The sequence below is a fragment of the Ovis canadensis genome, chromosome 11, assembly GCF_042477335.2.
Source record: "Ovis canadensis isolate MfBH-ARS-UI-01 breed Bighorn chromosome 11, ARS-UI_OviCan_v2, whole genome shotgun sequence".
NCBI lineage: Eukaryota > Metazoa > Chordata > Mammalia > Artiodactyla > Bovidae > Ovis > Ovis canadensis.
The window spans coordinates 21,009,149-21,029,623 of NC_091255.1; the positions used below are offsets into that span (position 1 = coordinate 21,009,149).

The window sequence follows — 20,475 nt, forward strand, 5'->3', positions numbered from 1 at the left end:
TCCCTCCCAGCATCAGAGTCTTTTCCAGTGAGTCAACTCTTCCCATGAAGTGGCCAAAATATTGGAGTTTCAGCTTTAGTATCAGTCCTTCCAAGGAACACCCAGGACTGATTTCCTTTAAAATGGACTGGTTGGATCTCCTTGCAGTCCAAGGGACTCTCAAGAATCTTCTCCAACACCACAGTTTAAAAGCATCAATTCTTTGGCACTCAGCTTTCTTCATAGTCCAACTCTCACATCCATACATGACCACAGGAAAAACCATAGCCTTGAGTAGACAGACCTTTGTTGGCAAAGTAATGTCTCTGCTTTTGAATATGCTGTCTAGGTTGGTCATAACTTTCCTTCCAAGGAGTAAGCGTCTTTTTAATTTCATGGCTGCAGTCGCCATCTGCAGTGATTTGGAGCCCTCCCAAAATAAAGTCTGACACTGTTTTCCACTGTTTCCCCATCTATTTGCCATGAAGTGATGGGACCAGATGCCATGATCTTAGTTTCCTGAATGCTGAGCTTTAAGTCAACTTTTTCACTCTCCTCTTTCACTTTCATCAAGAGGCTTTTTAGTTCCTTTTCACATTCTGCCATAAGGGTGGTGTCATCTGCATATCTGAGGTTATTGATATTTCTCCCAGCACTCTTGATTCCAGCTTGTGCTTCTTCCAGCCCAGCGTTTCTCAGGATGTTTCTCTTAGGAAACCTGAAACCAGTGTGTGGGCTGGCCTTCTCTTCCTCCATCCCTCCCTCCTTCCCGTTTATCTTTCCTCTTCCCCCCTCCCCCTTCTTTCCTTCCTTCCCTTTTTCTTGCCTTTCTGCTTCCTCCTTCCCCTCTCTCCTTGTTTTCAGTCTTTTTCTCTCTCCTCAAAAGAATCAGTACAGAGATATATGTTAGCCTTGTCTGACTCAGTTCAGTTCAGTCGCTCAGTCAGGTCTGACTCTTTGCGACCCTATGAACCGCATCACGCCAGGCCTCCCTGTCCATCACCAACTCCTGGAGTCCACCCAAACTCATGTCCATTGAGTCGGTGTCCTTCATTCTTTCTGGAGTTATTTCTCCACTGATCTGTAGTAGTATATTGGGCATCTATGACCTGGGAGTTCATCTTTCAGTGTCCTATCTTTTTGCCTTTTCATACTCTTCATGGAGTTCTCAAGGCAAGAATACTGAAGTGGTTTGCCATTCCCTTCTCCAGTGGATCACATTCTGTTAGACCTCTCCACCATGACCCATCCATCTTGGGTGGCCCCACACGGCATGACTTAGTTTCATTGAGTTAGACAAGCTGTGGTCTGTGCTTATCTTACTAAACTACTGCCAAAATCCTTTTTTTTTTTTTTGCCATCCCCAGCAGTTTGTGGAGTCTTAGTTCCTGGACTAGTGATTGAACCCTAGGACCTTGGCAGTGAAAGCTCGGAGTCCTAACCACTGGACTGCTAGGGAATTCCACCCCCCCACCCCGCCCCCCACTTATTTGGGAAGAATCTTATGAGATAGTGTCTGTGAAAATGCCTTTAAAGCGTAAAATGCTAGGTTAGATACAACGTATATTCTTTTTTTTTTAAAGAGATTAAAGGCACTGATGACAACTTGTCATTACATTTGGTTAGATTTGCAGAGAAATTTGGGCTACTGATTGTCTTTTGACTAAGTTTTTTCATCTCTAGGGGAAAGAGTACTTGGAAACATATTTTAGTGTAGTTGAACTGATGAGTGCAATGTTGCTGATAGCTCAAAAGTTTATGAACCAGGAGAATGATAAATTGTGTGTTTGAGTTGAAAAACTGCTGGAAGCAAGTGAATGAACTAGAAAACTTGTCATCAACATATGTTAAATAGCCATTTTATATTATGGAGAATAAAAAAAGCCACGTGAATACTTAAAGGCATTCTTTCCATGACATTTTAAAGTCTCTCCTGCAGCATTTTAAGTATACCACAAATTTCCTGTGATCATAAACTAAGTGGTGTCTTTTCTGATTAATGTTCTTACGGGCAGTTTTCAAAGACATTTCAACCTTAAAAATTATTTGAGATTGTTAAGTGACATATTTGGCATGTTTCCAAATGCGAGCTGCTATTCTTAGTAGAAGAACACCTGTACAACTTGCCTGTTTCTCCATTTGTGCTCTAAGCTGATGAGTTGTTATTCGTGCATTCATTGATAAAGTAGCTCAGCTGTCCAGCACACATAGTCCATTCTGGTTTTTTTTTTTTTCCACATTTTTATGCTTGTTAATAGAAACCAATAGGAAGACGCAGAATTTTCTCTTCGACTACTGCAATTTTTTATGCAATGCAGCAAAGCTCAGGGATGCTGAGGAAGCAGAAGTAGTGGCAGATGGTCCAACCTGATGGTCTGCAAAGACGGAGTGGTTCCTTTTGATTACAGACACTGGCAGTCTGTGAAGTGAAGATACCGAGCCACAGTCTACTCTACAGCATGCACTAACCGTGTGTGTTGTGGTAAAGCCAAGAACAGCTTTGTATGGGCATCGTAGAAGTGATGCATTCACTTTTCCGCACACCCACATGTAGCAACACTGTCAGCATTATATCTGTGAGTGCTAAGGCTAAACGGCATTTACATTGCCGCACTGTCTTCTGCTTTGAATTACAGATGATTTGAAACTAGTACATAAGAGCAGGGAACTAGATTTATACCTTCTCAATAACAAGAGAAATGGAGATTTATTTTCTCCATTATTTGAATATCTAACTGTATAGGGCCATACAAGATAGATTCTTTTAGAAATTTTTGTTTGAATTATAGAGACTATATAAACAACAGTGAATAAAAGGCTAGGAAAAGCACAATTGTAGGCATGTAATTTGGTAGAGCCATTTGGAAGGAAGTTTGATATTTATTAAAAGAAATGTGAATGACCTAGTTAGCGCTCTATAAAGAAGCATAATATATGTGTATATGTATATATTTTATTAGGAGGCATGATTTTTCATGTATATATATACATTTCATTAGGAGGCAAATGTTGTATGAAGGAAAAAATGAGAAACAAGATAAATGTCCAACAGTAAGGAATATCTAGACTATCTGTAGTATTGTTACGTAACGGAGTACTGTGCAACACAATAAGGAATGAGCTACATTTCTGTGAGTAGTGCTTACAAAGGCGTGAAAAAAAGATGTGAAAGGAGACAGACCAAACACTGATTGTCTCTAGGAGAAGGGTGTGGGATCAAAACTAGTGGGAGGAAGTGACAAGGATTTGGTAGTGGTGAGGCCTTTAGCCGTATCTGTGTGCAGTTTGAATTTAAAAGAAGACTGCTTTTACTTATTACTTGTGTAAAAAAAAGTTAATCAAAAAGCTATCCCAAAGTACTGTCCAATACAATAACCACTTTGTTTTTGTATAATATCATTCACTGTGTATATATTTTGTACGCTTTTAATAATCTTTGGTCAGTTTATCTTATAAACATGTTTTCAAGGTTCTATGAAGGGTTTGTTTTTTTTTTGCGATCTTTATGATACTCTTAAATTATTTCTTTAAATGAAACTACTAGGAATGAACCATATGATCAAAGGATATGAACATTTCCTGCTCTTAAGTATTTCCGTATTAATTTCCAAAAGGATTTTTACCCGTGTATGATGCTGCCAGCAAAGGTGAAGTGCACTAACTTCATAACCTCAGCATTCAAATTTCTTTGTAAAAGCATAACATAGAGATTAACAGTATGGACCCTAGAAACTGAGTCCTTGGGTGGAAATCACATTTCTGCCCCTCAGCTGCCTGACCTTGAGCAAGTGACTTACCTTTTGTTCTTCAACTTCCTCATCTGTAAAATGGGAATAATAAGTGTCTACTCTGTAGGATCATGGAAAAAGGAAGAGAGTTCCAGAAAAACATCTATTTCTGCTTTATTGACTATGCCAAAGCCTTTGACTGTGTGGATCACAAGAAACTGTGGAAAATTCTGAAACAGATGGGAATACCAGACCACCTGACCTGCCTCTTGAGAAACCTATATGCAGGTTAGGAAGCAACAGTTAGAACTGGATATGGAACAACAGACTGGTTCCAAATAGGAAAAGGAGTACATCAAAGCTGTATATTGTCACCCCACTTATTTAACTTCTATGCAGAGTACATCATGAGAAACGCTGGGCTGGAAGAAGCACAAGCTGGAATCAAGATTGCCGGCAGAAATATCAATAACCTCAGATATGCAGATGACACCACCTTTATGGCAGAAAGTGAAGAGGAACTAAAACGCCTCTTGATGAAAGTGAAAGAGGAGAGTGGAAAAAGTTGGCTTAAAGGTCAACATTCAGAAAATGAAGATCATGGCATCTGGTTCCATCACTTCATGGGAAATAGATGGGGAAACAGTGCAAACAGTGTCAGACTTAATCTTTGGGGCTCCAAAATCAAGGCAGATGGTGATTGCAGCCATGAAATTAAAAGACGCTTACTCCTTGGAAGGAAAGTTATGACCAACCTAGACAGCATATTAAAAAGCAGAGACATTACTTTACCAACAAAGGTCCAAAAATCATAGTCAAGGCTATGATTTTTCCAGTGGTCATGTATGGATGCGAGAGTTGGACTGTGAAGAAAGCTGAGCGCCGAAGAATTGATGCTTTTGAACTGTGGTGTTGGAGAAGATTCTTGAGAGTCCCTTGGACTGCAAGGAGATCCAACCAGTCCATCCTAAAGGAGATCAGTCCTGGGTGTTCATTGGAGGGACTGATGCTGAAGCTGAAACTCCCAGTTCTTTGGCCACCTCATGTGAAGCGTTGACTCATTGGAAAAGACCCTGATGCTGGGAGGGATTGGGGGCAGGAGGAGAAGGGGACAACAGAGGATGAGATGGCTGGATGACATCACTGACTCAATGGACTTGAGTTTGAGTGAACTCTGGGAGTTGGTGATAGACAGGGAGGCCTGGCGTGCTGCGATTCATGGGGTCGCGGAGAGTCGGACATGATTGAGCGACTGAACCTGACTCTAGGGAAATTACAAGGATTATATGAAATAATATTTGTAAAACACGTGGAATAGTGCCTCCCATAGAGCATATGTTAGATAAAAATTTTTTAAAAAATAATTTGGAGGCCCCTTGGAACAAGACTGTGTCATATCCAGTTTGTATCTTATCTGACTTGTTTGATATTGTATGATTCTTTTTCTTCTAAAATTTGTCACTTTTTATCTTGAAGAAAAAAACATACCATGAAAATATATAAATATATAAATTTTGAGTACATGGTATCTGTTTTAATGATAAGGAAAAAGGTTCATTTACCAAAGTTAAGAGATTTTGAGTCATCATTTGATTTTCTGCCTTTGCACAAACAAATGTCTAAATTATACCTATTCCACAGCACTTTTAAGAGTTCAGTTCAGTTCAGTCACTTAGTCATGTCCAGCTCTTTACGACCCCATGAATCACAGCATACCAGGCCTCCCTGTCCATCACCAAATCCCAGAGCTCATCCAAACTCATGTCCATCAAGTCAGTGATGCCATCCAGCCATCTCATCCTCTGTTGTCCCCTTCTCCTCTTGCCCCCAATCCCTCCTAGCATCAGGGTCTTTTCCAATGAGTCAACTCTTTGCATGAGGTGGCCAAAGTATTGGAGTTTCAGCTTCAGCATCAGTCCTTCCAAGGAACACCCAGGACGAATCTCCTTTAGAATGGATTGGTTGGATCTCCTTGCAGTCCAAGGGACTCTCAAGAGTCTTCAACACCACAGTTCAAAAGCATCAATTCTTTGGCCTTCAGCTTTCTTCACAGTTCAACTCTCGCATCCATACATGACCACTGGAAAAACCATAGCCTTGACTAGACAGACCTTTGTTGGCAAAGTAATGTCCCTGCTTTTTAATATGCTATGTGCTGCTGTTAAGTCGCTTTAGTCATGTCCAACTCTGTGCAACTCCATAGACGGCAGCCCACCAGGCTCCACCATCCCTGGGATTCTCCAGGCAAGAACGCTAGAGTGGGTTACCATTTCCTTCTCCAATGCATGAAAGTGAATAGTGAAAGTGAAGTCACTCAGTTGTGTCCGATTCTTAGCGACCCCACGGACTTCAGCCTACCAGGCCCCTCTGTCCATGGGATTTTCCAGGCAAGAGTACTGGAGTGGGTTGCCATTGCCTTCTCCGAATATGCTATCTAGGTTTGTCATAACTTTCCTTCCAAGGAGTAAGCATCTTAATTTCATGACTGTAATCGCCATCATAGTGATTTTGGAGCCCAAAAATATAAAGTCTGACACTGTTTCCACTGTTTCCCTATCTGTTTCCATGAAGTGATGGGACCAGATGCCATGATCTTCGTTTTCTGAATGTTGAGCTTTAAGCAAACTTTTTCACTCTCCGCTTTCATCAAGAGGCTTTTAAGTTCCTCTTCACCTTCTGCCATAAGGGTGGTGTCATCTGCATATCTGAGGTTATTGATATTTCTCCCGGCAATCTTGATTCCAGCTTGTGCTTCTTCCAGCCCAGCGTTTCTCATGATGTACTCTGCATAGAAGTTAAATAAGTGGGGTGACAATATACAGCTTTGATGTACTCCTTTTCCTATTTGGAACCAGTGTGTTGTTCCATGTCCAGTTCTAATTGTTGCTTCCTAACCTGCATACAGATTTCTCAAGAGGCAGGTCAGGTGATCTGGTATTCCCATCTGTTTCAGAATTTTCCACAGTTTCTTGTGATCCACACAGTCAAAGGCTTTGGCTAGTCAATAAAGCAGAGATAGATGTTTTTCTGGAATTCTCTTGCTTTTTCGATGATCCAGCTGATTTTGGCAATTTGATCTCTGGTTCCTCTGCCTTTTCTAACATACTGTATTTCCCACCTGGGTTTCATTTAGTAGGATGCTAAATGAAAGAGGAGGAGATACTTTTAATGATGACAAACATTAGGTATAATGAGAAAACAGTTTTATTGAGCCCCATTGTTAGTCAGTATTGTTTTAGATGGCTGTGATTCAGTAATAAGTGAAAGACTATGAATAGAAGAATAGGCAGGACATGCATTTGATCATTAAGAGAAGTCTGAATCTTTATCCAAAAATTTACTCAACATCAGTAGTATTTAAGATTCTTTGATTGGTTGGGGTAGAGATTAACAAGGTTGTTTCTTTGTTCTCACGAGCAGAGGGGCGATACGCAATTAAATCAATGAACACAGTGTCAGTTGTGTTATTTAAGGGGTGAAGCATTGAAAAATTGAGGCTAAGTAAATGGCGATAGGGAGGAACACCTAACTTTTTAGGTAGTGGGGCATGGAAGCCTGTAGAATATGCTTCTAGGCAAAGCACAAGAGAGACATTCAGCCCTGTCTTGAAGGATGTTGGACCTCTCTTAATAGGCAGTGCAAGGATGACAGAGAGTATAATACTGTTAGTGAAAGTGAAGTCGCTCAGTGTCCAATTCTTTGCGACACCATGGACTGGAGCCCACCAGGCTCCTCAGTCCATGGCGTTTTCCAGGCAGGAGTACTGGAGTGGGTTGCCATTGCCTTCTCCAGGGGATCTTCCTGACCCAGGGATCGAATCTGGCTCTCCCGCAATGCAGGCAGATGTTTTGCTGTCTGAGCCAAGGAACCACCTATAATATTGTTAGGGAATGGTAAATACACTTAACTCTTAATCAACTGCACAAGTCCATTTGTACTCAGATTTTTTTTCAGCAGTAAATACATATAGTATGTATGATCATGATTGTATGAATCTGAGAATGTGGGACTGAAGATACAGAGGAACCATGTATTCAGAAAAACTGCACATATAGAGAACTGACTAAGTTATACATGAATTTTTCGATTGCATGGAGCCTCCCGCCGACTCCCACCCCTTTCATTCATTATTCAAGAGTCAACTGTAATGGAATAGTTGGGGCCTTTGTGTTGCTACTTCTCATTCTAAGTTCTAGAGTTAAATTTTTCCAAAAAGAAAAAGGACTTCCCTGACAGTCTTGTGGTTAGGACTCTGTGCTTCCACTGCAGGGGGCCCAGGTTTGATCCCTGGTTGGGGAACTAAGATCTCATATGCCAAGTGGCCAAAAAAAAAGATAAAAAATATCTTCTATTTATTGCATGCTAAAACATCTTAGATCCTTTTGGTCTAAGACAAGGATTCTCATCATCAGTATTCTAGTCTTGGCTACTTTATCCAAATTCAATATAGAATAAACTCTTTATGTAAAAATCAGTTTCATTTAAAATCTAATTTTTAGATGTAAAAAGTCTTGCTTGGGGCTTGTATTCTTGATGTACAGAGTAATGTTACTCTTATTAACCCTTTACTGGTTTTCTGATCCTTTGAATTTCGCATTATCTACATTTTTCTAGTACTGTTTCTCAGTTGTGAGGTTCTGACCTATAACTGATTTTTTTCTGATTGCTCCCTATATATTTATATGTTCAAGTAACCATTAAATTACATGCTACCCTGGTGGCTCAGACACTAAAAAATCTGCCTGCAATGCAGGAGACCTGGGTTCGATCCCTGGGTTGGGAAGATCCCCTGGAGAATGACATGGCAACCCACTCCAGTATTCCTGCCTAGAGAGTATCCATGGACAGAGGAGCTTGGTGGGCTCCATGCAGTCCTTGGGGTCGCAAAGAGTTGGGCATGACTGAGCGACTAAGCTCAGCATAGCACAGCCATTAAATCATCTTTTATATGCTCTCCTGATTATATTAGATATCCAGATTTAGTTCAGAAGTCTTTCTTTTATGCTAGGTGAATGTATCTTGTACTTACCTTTGCAGTGTGTTCATGCCAGACATAATTTAGTCACCACTAGTTTGCTTTTTACCATTTTCCTGTGTCATGTTTGTAGAAATTTCTTTGTTTCTATTGCGGGATTTCTGCTTTATTACTTGTGCTTTTATGTTTAGTTAACTGTTTATATTTTACCATTCTTTTCCTCTCTGTTAGATACTTTGAGAAGTTTAAAAGAACGGTTATTTTGACTTTTCCTTCAAAATGCAGTATTTCTGTGTTTTAGAGTCAAACAAAATACTGTGAATGCTTAAAGGGATTTGTGAAAATTTATCTTGGTAGATGTGTTCACTATAAGAAATTAGCTTTGTACTGTTGAGTGATTTAATGAGGTTAAGAGAATTGAGCAATTGAAATGTGTTTTTTAAAAATTATTTAGTTAACCTTTTTTTTTGGCTGTGCTGCATCTTCATTGCTGCTCCTGGGTTTTCTCTAGTTGCAGTGTTCAGGCTTCTCATTGTGGTGACTTCTGTTGCAGAGCGAGGCTCTCGGGTGTGGGCTCAGTAGTTGTGGCACATGGGCTTAGTTGCCCGGTGGCATGTGGACTCTTCCCTTACCAGCGATTGAACCTGTGTCCCCTGCATCGGCAGGCAGATTCTTAACCACTGGACCACGAGGAAAGTGTGAAATGTATTTTGTATATATGTATATATATACATATACACAAAAGAGAGGGTGAGCTAGTTTTAAAGTACTCTACACATTGAATTCTGTAAGTTTATTTGGAATTTAAATTTTATTTCTCCATAGAGACAGTGTTAGAAATATGATGATTAGATTCATGGGGTGGTGATTTACAGAAATTTAAGTCACTGAGTTTCTGAAATATTGTATATTTGCAATAAAAAAGTAATAGAAACAGTTCTGTGGGGATACTAGATGAACTACAGTAACAATAAAGTTGAAAAAGTTATTTTAAAATATATCTAAATGCTAATATTTGAATATGTCGAATACTGTTCCCTGCTAAGTCTGAGTGCTTTTCAGATGCAGCCTCAGTGTGTTTATCAACTGCCATTAGTCACAAAGAAGGTTAAAAGTATTCTTAGGGAATTTTTGTCTATTTGTACATAGCTGGGAAGTTGTCAGTAAGTCAGGTGTTTGTATTTGTAGGAATGTTCCTATGCATTTGGGTTAGATTTTTCACAGGGTTAGAATCTATTCTTTTTTTAATCAGCCTTCTTTTGCTCAGTATAACAAAAATTTCATCTATGTTGTTAACTTGGTTCAGTAGCTTTTGCATCTTCTGTGCTGAATAATATTCTGTAATATTAATGTATAATGATTTTTTTGTTAACCTGTTCAGTGAACATTTGGGTCATTTCCAGTTTTTTGCTGTTAACAGTGAAGTTACTGTGAACATTTTGTACAAGTCCTTTGGGATCATATAGTTTTATTTCTCTTAGGTAAATACTTAGGAGTGAAATTGCTGGGTCGTAGGATAGGTATGTGTTAAGAAGAAACAGCTAAACTTTTTCCAAAGCAAGGTATGCTGTTTTATTACATTCCCACTGGCAGTGAGTAAAAGTTTCACTTCCTCTGTATCCTTGTCAACATTTGGTGTTCTTAGCCTTTGAAGTTTTAGCCATTTTAATAGTTGTGTAATAGTATCCTATCAATGGTTTTTTCCTTGAGGAAGTTTTTTTTTTTTTTAATGTGGACCATTTCTACAGTCTTTATGGAGTTCGTTACAATATTGCTTCTGATTTATGTTTTGTTTTTTTGGCCCTGAAGCATGTGGGATCTTAGCACCCAGGCTAGGGATGGAACCCGCACCTCCTAAGACTCCTGGAAGGGGAGTCTTAACTGCTGGGCTGCCAGGGAAGCCCCCCATCAGTGGTTTTAGTTTACATTTCCTATCTTCTTTTATGAAATGCTCATTTAAGTCTTTTTTCCCATCTTTCAGTTGGGCTCTCTGTCTTTCTAATGTTTGCATTAAAGGAAGGTAATAAAAGGAGTCTGATACTTAAAGATGAAGTTGTAGATGTTCAGAAGCAATGTAGTTAATACTCTTAAACCAGGCAGTGATGTTTTCTGTATTGATGAGAGGGCTGGGGATCGAACTTTCAATGATCTCGTTTGCTTTTTGTGTTTTGATGGGTAGAATTCAGAATAAGTAGAAAGCATTAATTTAGACTTAATTAATTAAGCATTAATTTAGTATTAATTTAGACTGTAATAATAGAATTTAAACTTTGGGTTCCCAGGTAGAGCCATAGCCATATCTGCCGTAGCAACAGTTTGTAAGAGCATTGGTACGACTCCTATGAGCCATTAGTTTTTTTGAGAGTAATATTTCTTAGAGATCAAAATCAGTACTTAACAATACTAACATTGTCCTTGATTAGCCAAATCAGTCTTTTTTTGGCCTCATGTCTTTTTAGAAGAATAAATACATAATCGTTAAAATTAGTTTTTTTAACTCTATCTTATTTAGAGTTAATTTCCTGTGTCAAAATGAATGTCTGCTTAAAAGGAATTGATCCTTTATATTAGAAACTCTAGTTTATGGAACAAATGTTAGGCCAGATTCAGAATTTCTAATTTTGTGCCGCTTGATTAAAGATTATGAATATGTGTGTGATTTTAATCCTTCAACTTTGCTTTTCCCCTTCTTCTGAGAGGAAACACTCTTATGTACCATTTGACTCTAGATATATTCTGAAATTTCTTAATTAAAAAATTTTTTAAAAATTTTAATTTATTGTTTTCATCTGTGCTGCGTCTTCATTGCCGCGTGTGGGTTTTCTCTAGTTGTGGTGAGTGGGGGTTACTCTCTAGTTGCAGTGTGAGGGCTTCTTGTTGCAGTGGCTTCTCTTGTTTCAGAGCATGGGCTCTAAGGTACCTGGACTTTGTGGTTGTGATGCACAGGCTTAGTTGCTGCGTGGCAGGTGGAATCTTCCTGGATCAGGGTTCAAACCCATGTCTCCTGCATTGGCAGGCAGAATCTTAACCACTGGACCACAAGGGAAGTCCATATTCTGAAACTCTTGTTTTCTGAAGTCACTAGTGGCAAAAAAAAATGCTGTTCGTAGGCTGTCTCTTATCTGAGACATTTAGGTTGGCCTTTATTATCTACTTGAAGTGACTTTGCAGTAGTTTTTGCTTTGGGTAGTCTGCCAGAGGCTTTTGGTAGGTAAATTCACTTTTAGATCAACTACACTAAGCATATTAAAAAAAAAATGTATTGGGATATAGCCGATTAACAATGTTGTGATAGTTAGGTGAACCACACAAAGGGGACTCAGCCATACATATATACACGTATCAAGGACATTTATAAGTTAATATCTGTTGTGATTTTCTTTCTACTTTGGGCATTTTCCTTCTGTATTTGGATATTCTTATTCTAGTTTGGCAGAGAAAAGCATATTTCCTAGTGTTTGTTTACTTCTGTGGTTATCTTATGCTTCAGATGTTAAATTTTCATCCATGCCTTTGGAACTAAATTGTTAAAATAGCAACTCCTATCTTTTAGCAAAAATCTGAATGCATGACAGGCTTTGGCTGTATAAGAAAGATGAAGAAATAGATTACTTGGTCCCTGCTTTCAAGAGACTTAAAATCTACTTGGAGAGATAAGACTTAACCATAACCTTTGAAAAAAAAAAAGTGATTTAAGGCAGTGCGTAATAGGAGTATAGAGTACCAGTATTGTGAAATATTTTATAAGCATGTAATGAGTCATAGTGAAGTACTGAACTTTTAAAAAAAAGCTTACCTTTACAAAAGTGGATTAAAGTTCATATACTTCACATGTATGTATATGATTTAAATGGAAGTTAAAAAGAATGTAGTTTCAGCTAGAGTTCAGAGAATGCACATGGAAATGAAAATATGCATCTTGGGTCATTGCAGAAAAAGGTTGATGATTACTGGTATAGACAAAAGAATTATAAAAGTTTAGAGATAAGCAATGTTCTGTTTTTTTATACTGATTTTTAAAGGAGGGGGCAATCACAAATATAGACATTTATTTTCCTTTCAAAGACAGTGCGTTCTAATCCCTTCATCTGATCCTGTAGAAGCATTTAAGTAGTTTTTCTATCTGAACTAGAAAGGAGGAATTGGCCTGTTTATTATTGGTAATATGACTATTGTATTGGTCTGCCTGAGGTGGCATTTCCTCCTCCAGGGGATCTTCTTGATCCAGGGATTGGCAGGTGGGTTCTTTACCACTGAGCCAGCTGGGAAGCCTATCTCCTGCTATATTCCCATCTTTATTCCTGGCTTCTGCTCAAGTAGTTGGTTAAGTTTGGGGCTCGTGGACATAACTAAATTCCTTGTCAAATAGATATTACTGTTCTCTTCAGATCAAGCCTTTATCATTTTTTTGCAGTATGGATAGGCTGAGAATTTTCCAAACCTTAAAGTTCTGGGTCCTTTTTGTTTAACAATTCCTTCAATTTATCTCTTTCCTTACATTTTACTAAAAACAAGTGAGAGGAAAACAAGTCTTCAACATTTTGCTTAGAAATCTCCTCACCCAAATAACCAGTTTCATCACTTGAAAGTTCTGTAGAACACTAGAATGTGACCACAGTTCAGCCAAGTTTTTGTCACATTTTAATAAGGATCAGAGGCTCAGTGGTATAAAGAATCCGCCTGCTAATGCAGAAGTGGGTTTGATCCCTAGGTCGGATCAGGAAGGTCCCCTGGAGAAGGAAATGGCAACCCACTCCAGTATTCTTGCCTAGAAAAATCCCATGGTCAGAGGAGCCTGGTGGGCTATAGTCCATGGGGTTGCAAAAGAGTTGGACATGACTTAGCGACTAAACAACAACAAGGATCACCTCTCCTCCAGTTTCTTCTTCCTCATTTCTATCTGATATCTTTTTACCCAACTGAACTTGGGTTCATTTGCCCACCACCCAGCAAAGCAGTCTCCTGACACCAGGTAGTGGTGAAAAAATGGATTGCCTTTCTTTGCAGGGCACCACACAAGGAGATTGCACAGCTAATGGTCAGAAGACCTGAACTCCCCCCGTGGCTTTCAGGCAAGGGTTTTAAAAGGCAACAATTAAGGATTAGGGTCATGGAGTGCATGAATCAGCTAGTAGACATCCTTCTGATTGGTTGGTGGTGATATTCAGGAATCTTAATCATCAGTTTTCTGGTTTCAGTCAGTTTGGGGTCTTTGTGCTTGTGGTCATGCTTTGTGGTCAGCTTGTAGATGCCTCCACTGGGTAGGCATCTTCGTTTCTGTAGAACAGCTCAAAGATACACGTCAGACTGTCCTCTGTATCCCTCCAGTGACTTAGTTTTGTGACTCCGTTCAAGCTATTATTACTTTTCTTGCTTGACTGCTTTTCCTTTGTTTCAGCATTAATCCACTTCTTTAACTGTTAACTACTTGAGTCTCCTCTTTGGCCAAAACAGAGAGGGACACAGAGGGGCTAGTACCCAGGAAGATTCTGTGAGGTCCCCCTTGGTGTCAATCTCCTCCTTTTCTTTGATGCTCCTCGGTCACGAGGGGCAGGGGTGGTACAAGAAAGGGAATAAAGGGTTTTTTTAATTAATTAATTAATTTTAATTGGAGGCTAATTACTGTACAATATTGTAGTGGTTTTTGCCATACATTGACATGAATCAGTCACGGGTGTACATGTGTTCCCCATCGTGAACCCCCCTCCCACCCCCCTCCCAATCCCATTCCTCAGGGTGATGCCAGTGCACCAGCCCTGAGCACCCTGCCTCATGCATTGAACCTGGACTGGCAATCTATTCCACATATGATAATATACAGTGTTATTCTTTCAAATCATCCCGCTCTCACCTTCTCCCACAGAATCCAAAAGTCTGTTCCTTATATCTGTGTCTCTTTTGCTGTCTCGCATATAGGGTCATCGTTACCATCTTTCTAAATTCCATGTATATGCGTTAATGTACTGTATTGGTGTTTTTCTTTCTGACTTTCTTCACTCAGTATAATAGGCTCCATCCAGTTTCATCCACCTCATCAGAACTGATTCAAATGCATTCTTTTTAATAGCTGAATATTCCATTGTGTATATGTACCATAGCTTTCTTATCCATTCTTCTGCCGATGGATATCTAGGTTGCTTCCATGCCCTAGCTATAGTAAATAGTGCTGCGATGAACATTGGGGTACACGTGTCTCTTTCAATTCTGGTTTCCTTGGTGTGTATGCCCAGCAGTGGGATTGCTGGATTGCATGGCAGTTCTATTTCCAGTTTTTTAAGGAATCTCCACACTGTTCTCCATAGTGGCTGTACTAGTTTGCATTCCCACCAACAGTATAAGATGGTTCCCTTTTCTCCACACCCTCTCCTGCATTTATTATTTGTAGACTTTTTTGATAGCAGCCGGGAATGAAGTTTTGGGTAGAGAGGTAAATCATAAACTTTGCAGGGGAACTTGGTTTCAGTGGGACTTCGTTTCAGTCTCACCAGAATGGCATTAAGCATTCATAGTCCTAACCAACATTCTGTTAATGATGTATTCTTTAAGATGTTGGAGACTTTCTCTGTAGCTCTCTTCTTTCTGAGCTCACCCTAGAATTGCCTTTGATGTCCATACATTTGCCAACAGTTCCTTAACAGCAGTGTAAGTCTTTTCTATCAAGTATCTCAAAACTCCTCCAGCCTCTACCCATTGTTGTTGTTCAGTCGCTAAGTCGTGCCCAACTCTTTGAGATTCCGTGGACTGCAGCACACCAGACTCCTCTGTCTTTCACGGTCTCCTGGAGTTTGCTCAGATTCATGTCCATTGAGTGGGTGATGCTATCTAACCATCTCATCCTCTGCTGCCCCCTTCTCCTTTGGCTTTGAGTCTTTCCCAGCATCAGGGTCGTTACCAATGAGTCAGCTCTTTACATCAGGTGGCAAAGTATTGGAGCTTCAATTTCAGCATCAGTCCTTCCAGTGAATATTCAGGGTTGATTTCCTTTAGGATCTGCTTCTGCATTTTTATACATTTGTTACAGTAGCAGCTCACTTCTCAGTACCAAATTCTGTATGTATTAAACAGGTTGGGCTGCCATAACACAGGGCTTTCCTGGTGCCACAGCGATAGTGAACCTGCCTCCCAATGTAGGAGACGTAGGCTCAATCCCTGGGTCAGAAAAATCCCCTGGCATAGGAAATGGCAGCCCACTCTGGTATTCTTGCCTGGGAAACTCCATGGACAGAGGAGACTGGCAGGGTATAGTCCTTGGGTCTCAAAAGACTCAGATTCGACTGAGTGACTAAACAATACCACCACCATAACAAATATCATAGACTGGTTGGCTTAAAAAACAAATTTATTTTGTCTCAGTTCTGGAGATTGAAAGTCTACAAAAGTTTAGATTCTAGGAGAGTTTGGTTTCTGGTAAGGACTATTCTTGGCTTGCAGATGGCTGCCTTCTTTTTGAGCTCCTCACATGACCTTCTATGTTTGTGGGAAGGTCCTAGAGACACTGCGAGTCATGTTTCTTCTTATGTGGACATTAATCTAATTGGCCCCACCCTTATAACCTCATTTAACAGGAGTTACTTCTTAACTTAAAAAGCAGAGACATTACTTTACCGACAAAGGTCCGTCTAGTCAAAGCTATGGTTTTTCCAGTAGTCATGTATGGATGTGAGAGTTGGACTGTAAAGCTGAGTGCCATAGAATTGATGCTTTTGAACTGTGGTGTTGGAGAAGACTCTTGAGAGTCTCTTGGACTGCGAGGAGATCCAACCAGTCCATCCTAAAGGAGATCAGTCCTGATTATTCATTGGAAGGACTGATGCTGAAGCTGAAACTCCAATCGTTTGGCCACCTCATGTGAAGAACTGACTCATTTGAAAAGACCCTAATGCTGGGGAAGATTAAAGGCAGAAGGAGCAGGGGACGACAGAGGATGAGATGGTTGGATGGCATCACCGATTCAACCGACATGAGTTTGAGTGAACTCCAGGAGTTGGTGTTGGACAGGGAGGCCTGGAGTGCTGCAGTCTGTGAGGTCTCAAAGAGTCAGACACAACTGAACGACTGAACTGAACTGAGTTCTTAACTCCAAATGCAGTCACACTGGGGGTTAGGGCTTCAGCATATGAATGTGTAGTGACTGCATACATTTGATCCATAACAGAAATGTAATTATGGTTGACCTTTGATTAACTTTAGGGGTTCAGGGTGCTGACCCACCACCCTAGTTAAATTTGGGTATGGTTAAATATGGGTTACCAATGAAATGTATGTTGATTTCTGATGCCTCTTTGTCTAATATTTTCTCTTTAACCTTTCTATTTTCACTTTATTAACTTTCTTATTTCATTTGCCTTCATTTCTTCAATCTTGTTCTCCTTCTACGTCCTGCGTCATTTCTTTCTTAGGCCAGAGAACTCAATGGTGGGAATTTTGGTAAATATTTTTCCATAACGCTGGAGATCTCAAATCAGGGCCCAGTGGCCTTTCTTCTCTTTTATCGGAAGATCACATAAAATGAGGAGGGATGGATTTGTATGAGGGCTAATGTATATCTCTTTGGCTTTCTTTTTCAGATTTTTCAAATGTTTAGAGCAGGGGTCCCCAAACCTCCAGTATCTAAGGCCTTGTGATCTGATTTGAGGTCTATACATGGAATGTGTTGTGTTCATATGAACAGTGAACACTTAATATAGAAGTCTTAAATCAGATTTAATTTTTCATTAGCTTCCAAGTGTGCGTTCCAGATTTTAAAAGTTAACACTTTATTATACTTCTTTCACACTCTTACCAGAATAACTCCTGAAAACATAAAAACTCATTAGCATATTTATCACCCTAGATATTCCTTCCACTTCTTTTCCCATACTTTCACAATTCCCACACTTTGCATTCCAGCCTCTTAAGCTGTCCTGCAAACCGGTGGTCTTCAACCTTTCTGGCACCAGGGACCCGTTTTGTGGAAGACTGGGGTTGGGGGTGGGGATGGTTTGGGGATGCTTCAGGTGACTTACTCTGCACTTCATTTCTATTGTTATTACGTCCGCTCCACCTCAGATCACCAGGCCTTAGATCCTGGAGACTGGGGACCCCTGCTCTAAACGTTCCTAACATCCTCTGACCTCTGTGCTCACTCCCTTCCTGATACTCGACTGTTCTCCCTGTTTCTCTGTCTTGGGCTCATTCTTAATTTTCTAGTGTGAGAATGGCCCCCTTTTATGGAACTTCCTAGATTCCTCTGTAACCTTCTGTACTCCCATATCACTTACTTATACCATTTAGGCTATTTATTATATTTTACTTTGTGTTATTAGAATGTTACTTATGTATTCATTTATTTAGCAAACATTTGAATCCCTGGGTTCTACTTACAGACTTCAGTTTATTGTTTTGGGTTGGAGCCTGGGCATCAGAATTCTTTCAGTGCCCCTCAGGTGATTCCAGGATTAAGAATTTATCGAATAAAGATATAACACAGTGCCCACAGAAAGAGTTCAGAGTTGTGGTGGTTTGATGCTGAGATGCTGGTGGAGTGCTTAGGGAAGGAGCATGGCAGTACCCCTCTCATTGCTTGCGATGCATGATGCCTCTCTAATAGTCCTTTGCAAAACAAATGCTGAAAGCTGTTTTCTCTTGTTACCTTTTTTTCATAAAAACAAACATCCTCAGGTTTCTTTTGGTTAACGAAAACAGGTGCTAATGCAGGTTTCTCATTAAAAGTGAAGTGGTATAAAGTGAACTTTTGGAAACTGGGGGATACCTGTGTATGCGTGCATGCAAAGTTGCTTCAGTTGTATCCGACTGTTTGCGACCCTGTGGGCTATAGCCTGCTTGGACCCAATGGCTTCTCTGTCCATGGGATTCCCCAGGCAAGAGTACTGGAGTCAGTTGTTACCATGCCTTCCTCCAGGGGATCTTCCCAACCCAGGGATCGAACCCACATCTCTTATGTCTCCTGCATTGGCAGGCGAGTTCTTTACCACTAGCTCTTCCTGGGAAGCTCCGCCTGTATAGAATTAGTTGAAATACATAGTTTTGTTTAGTTTTCCTGGTATTTTATGTAGCTGTATGGGCCATTGAGAATATGCTTGGATTACTGTGTAACTGGAAACAGCTAGACAAACAACAGTGAAATGTTTTTTCTGCTCTTATTTATATTCTTGTTGTTATTCAGTTGCTCAGTCATGTCCGACTCTTTGTGACCCCATGGACTGCCAGGCTTCCCTGTCCTTTACCATCTCCTGGAGTTTGCCCAAATTCATGATGACTGAGTCCATGATGCCATCCAACCATCTCATCATCTGTTGTCCTCTTCTCCTCCTGACTTCAGTCTTTTCCAGGATCATGGTCTTTGTAAGTGGGCTCTTAGCAAGTGGCCAAGGTTTGGAGCTTCAGCTTCAACACCAGTCTTTCCAGTGAATATTCAGGATTTATTTCCTTTAGGATTGATTGGTTTGATCTCCAAGGGACTCTCAAGAGTCTTCTCCAACACCACAGTTCAGAAGTGTCACTTCTTTGGCGCTCAGCTTTCTTTATAATCCAAGTCTGACATCCATACATAACTACTGGAAAAACCATAGCTTTGGCTAGACAGACCTTTGTTGGCAAAGTAATGTCTCTGCTTTTTGATACACTGTGTAGGTTTGTCATAGCTTTTCTTCCAGGGAGCAAGTATCTTCTAATTTCATGGCTGTGGTCATCATCTGCAGTGATTTTGGAGCCCCCCAAAATAGTCAGTTGTTGTTTCCATTATTTCCCATCTGTTTGCCATGAAGTGATGGGACCGGATGCGTGTTCTTAGTTTTTTGAATGTTGAGTTTTAGACAGCTTTTTCACTTGCCTGTTTCGCCTTCATCAAGAGGCTCTTTAGTTCCTCTTTGCTCTCTACCATAAGGATGGTGTCATCTGCATATCTGAAGTTACTGATATTTCTCCCAGCAGTCTTGATTCCAGCTTGTGCTTCATCCAACCCGGCAGTTCTCATGATGTACTCTGCATATAAATAAATAAGGTGACAGTATATAGCCTTGATGCACACCTTTCCCAATTTTGAACCTGTCTACTGTTCCATGTCTGGTTCTAACTGTTGCTTCTTGACCAGCCTACAGGTCAGGAAGCAGGTTTGTCAGGCAGCAGGTAGGGTGGTCTGGTATTCCCATCTCTGAGAATTTTACACAATATGTTGTGATCTACACAGTCAAAGGCCTTATATTTTTAAAATCCATTTTAAAATACCCTCCAGAGAAGGGTATTTGGGAGGGGGAAATTCCAGAAAGTTCCAAAAAACCACAAAACTTCAATTTACCAGTCCTGTTACATGCAGACAACTATTTATATGTTGATAGCATCTACGTTGTGTTTGCAGTTTACCTCACATTTCCATTGTGTTAGGTATTATGAGGAATTGTTTAGTTGCTAAGTTGTGTCCAACTCTTTGCAACCCATGGACTGTAAGCAGCCAGGCTCTTCTGTCTATGGGATTTCCCAGGCAAGAATACTGGAGTGATTTGCCATTTCCTTCTCTAGGGCATATTTCAGTTTCCTGTGTTGATATGCAGATTCTTTACCACTGATCCACCAGGGAAGCCCATTAGAAAGGATATGGAGATGATTTAAAATACAGAGTATAAAAAAAAATCTAGAGGAGAACTTCTTTAGATCATATGCAAATACTACATCATTTTATATAAGAGATTTTGTTCCTCTCTGGATTTTGATGAGTGGAGTGGCAGTGCTTGTCCTGGAACCGATTCCCTGAGGATACTAAGAGGTGGCTTGGGTGCCTTCTTTACGATTAATGAC

General features: G+C 40.1%; 1 protein-coding gene across 2 annotated transcripts in view; it reads left to right on the plus strand.

The window, feature by feature from the left end:
- USP32 (ubiquitin specific peptidase 32) overlaps positions 1–20,475 on the plus strand; it is a 198,125-nt gene that overhangs the window by 32,051 nt on the left and 145,599 nt on the right. The gene's annotated exons all lie outside the window — the stretch shown is intronic.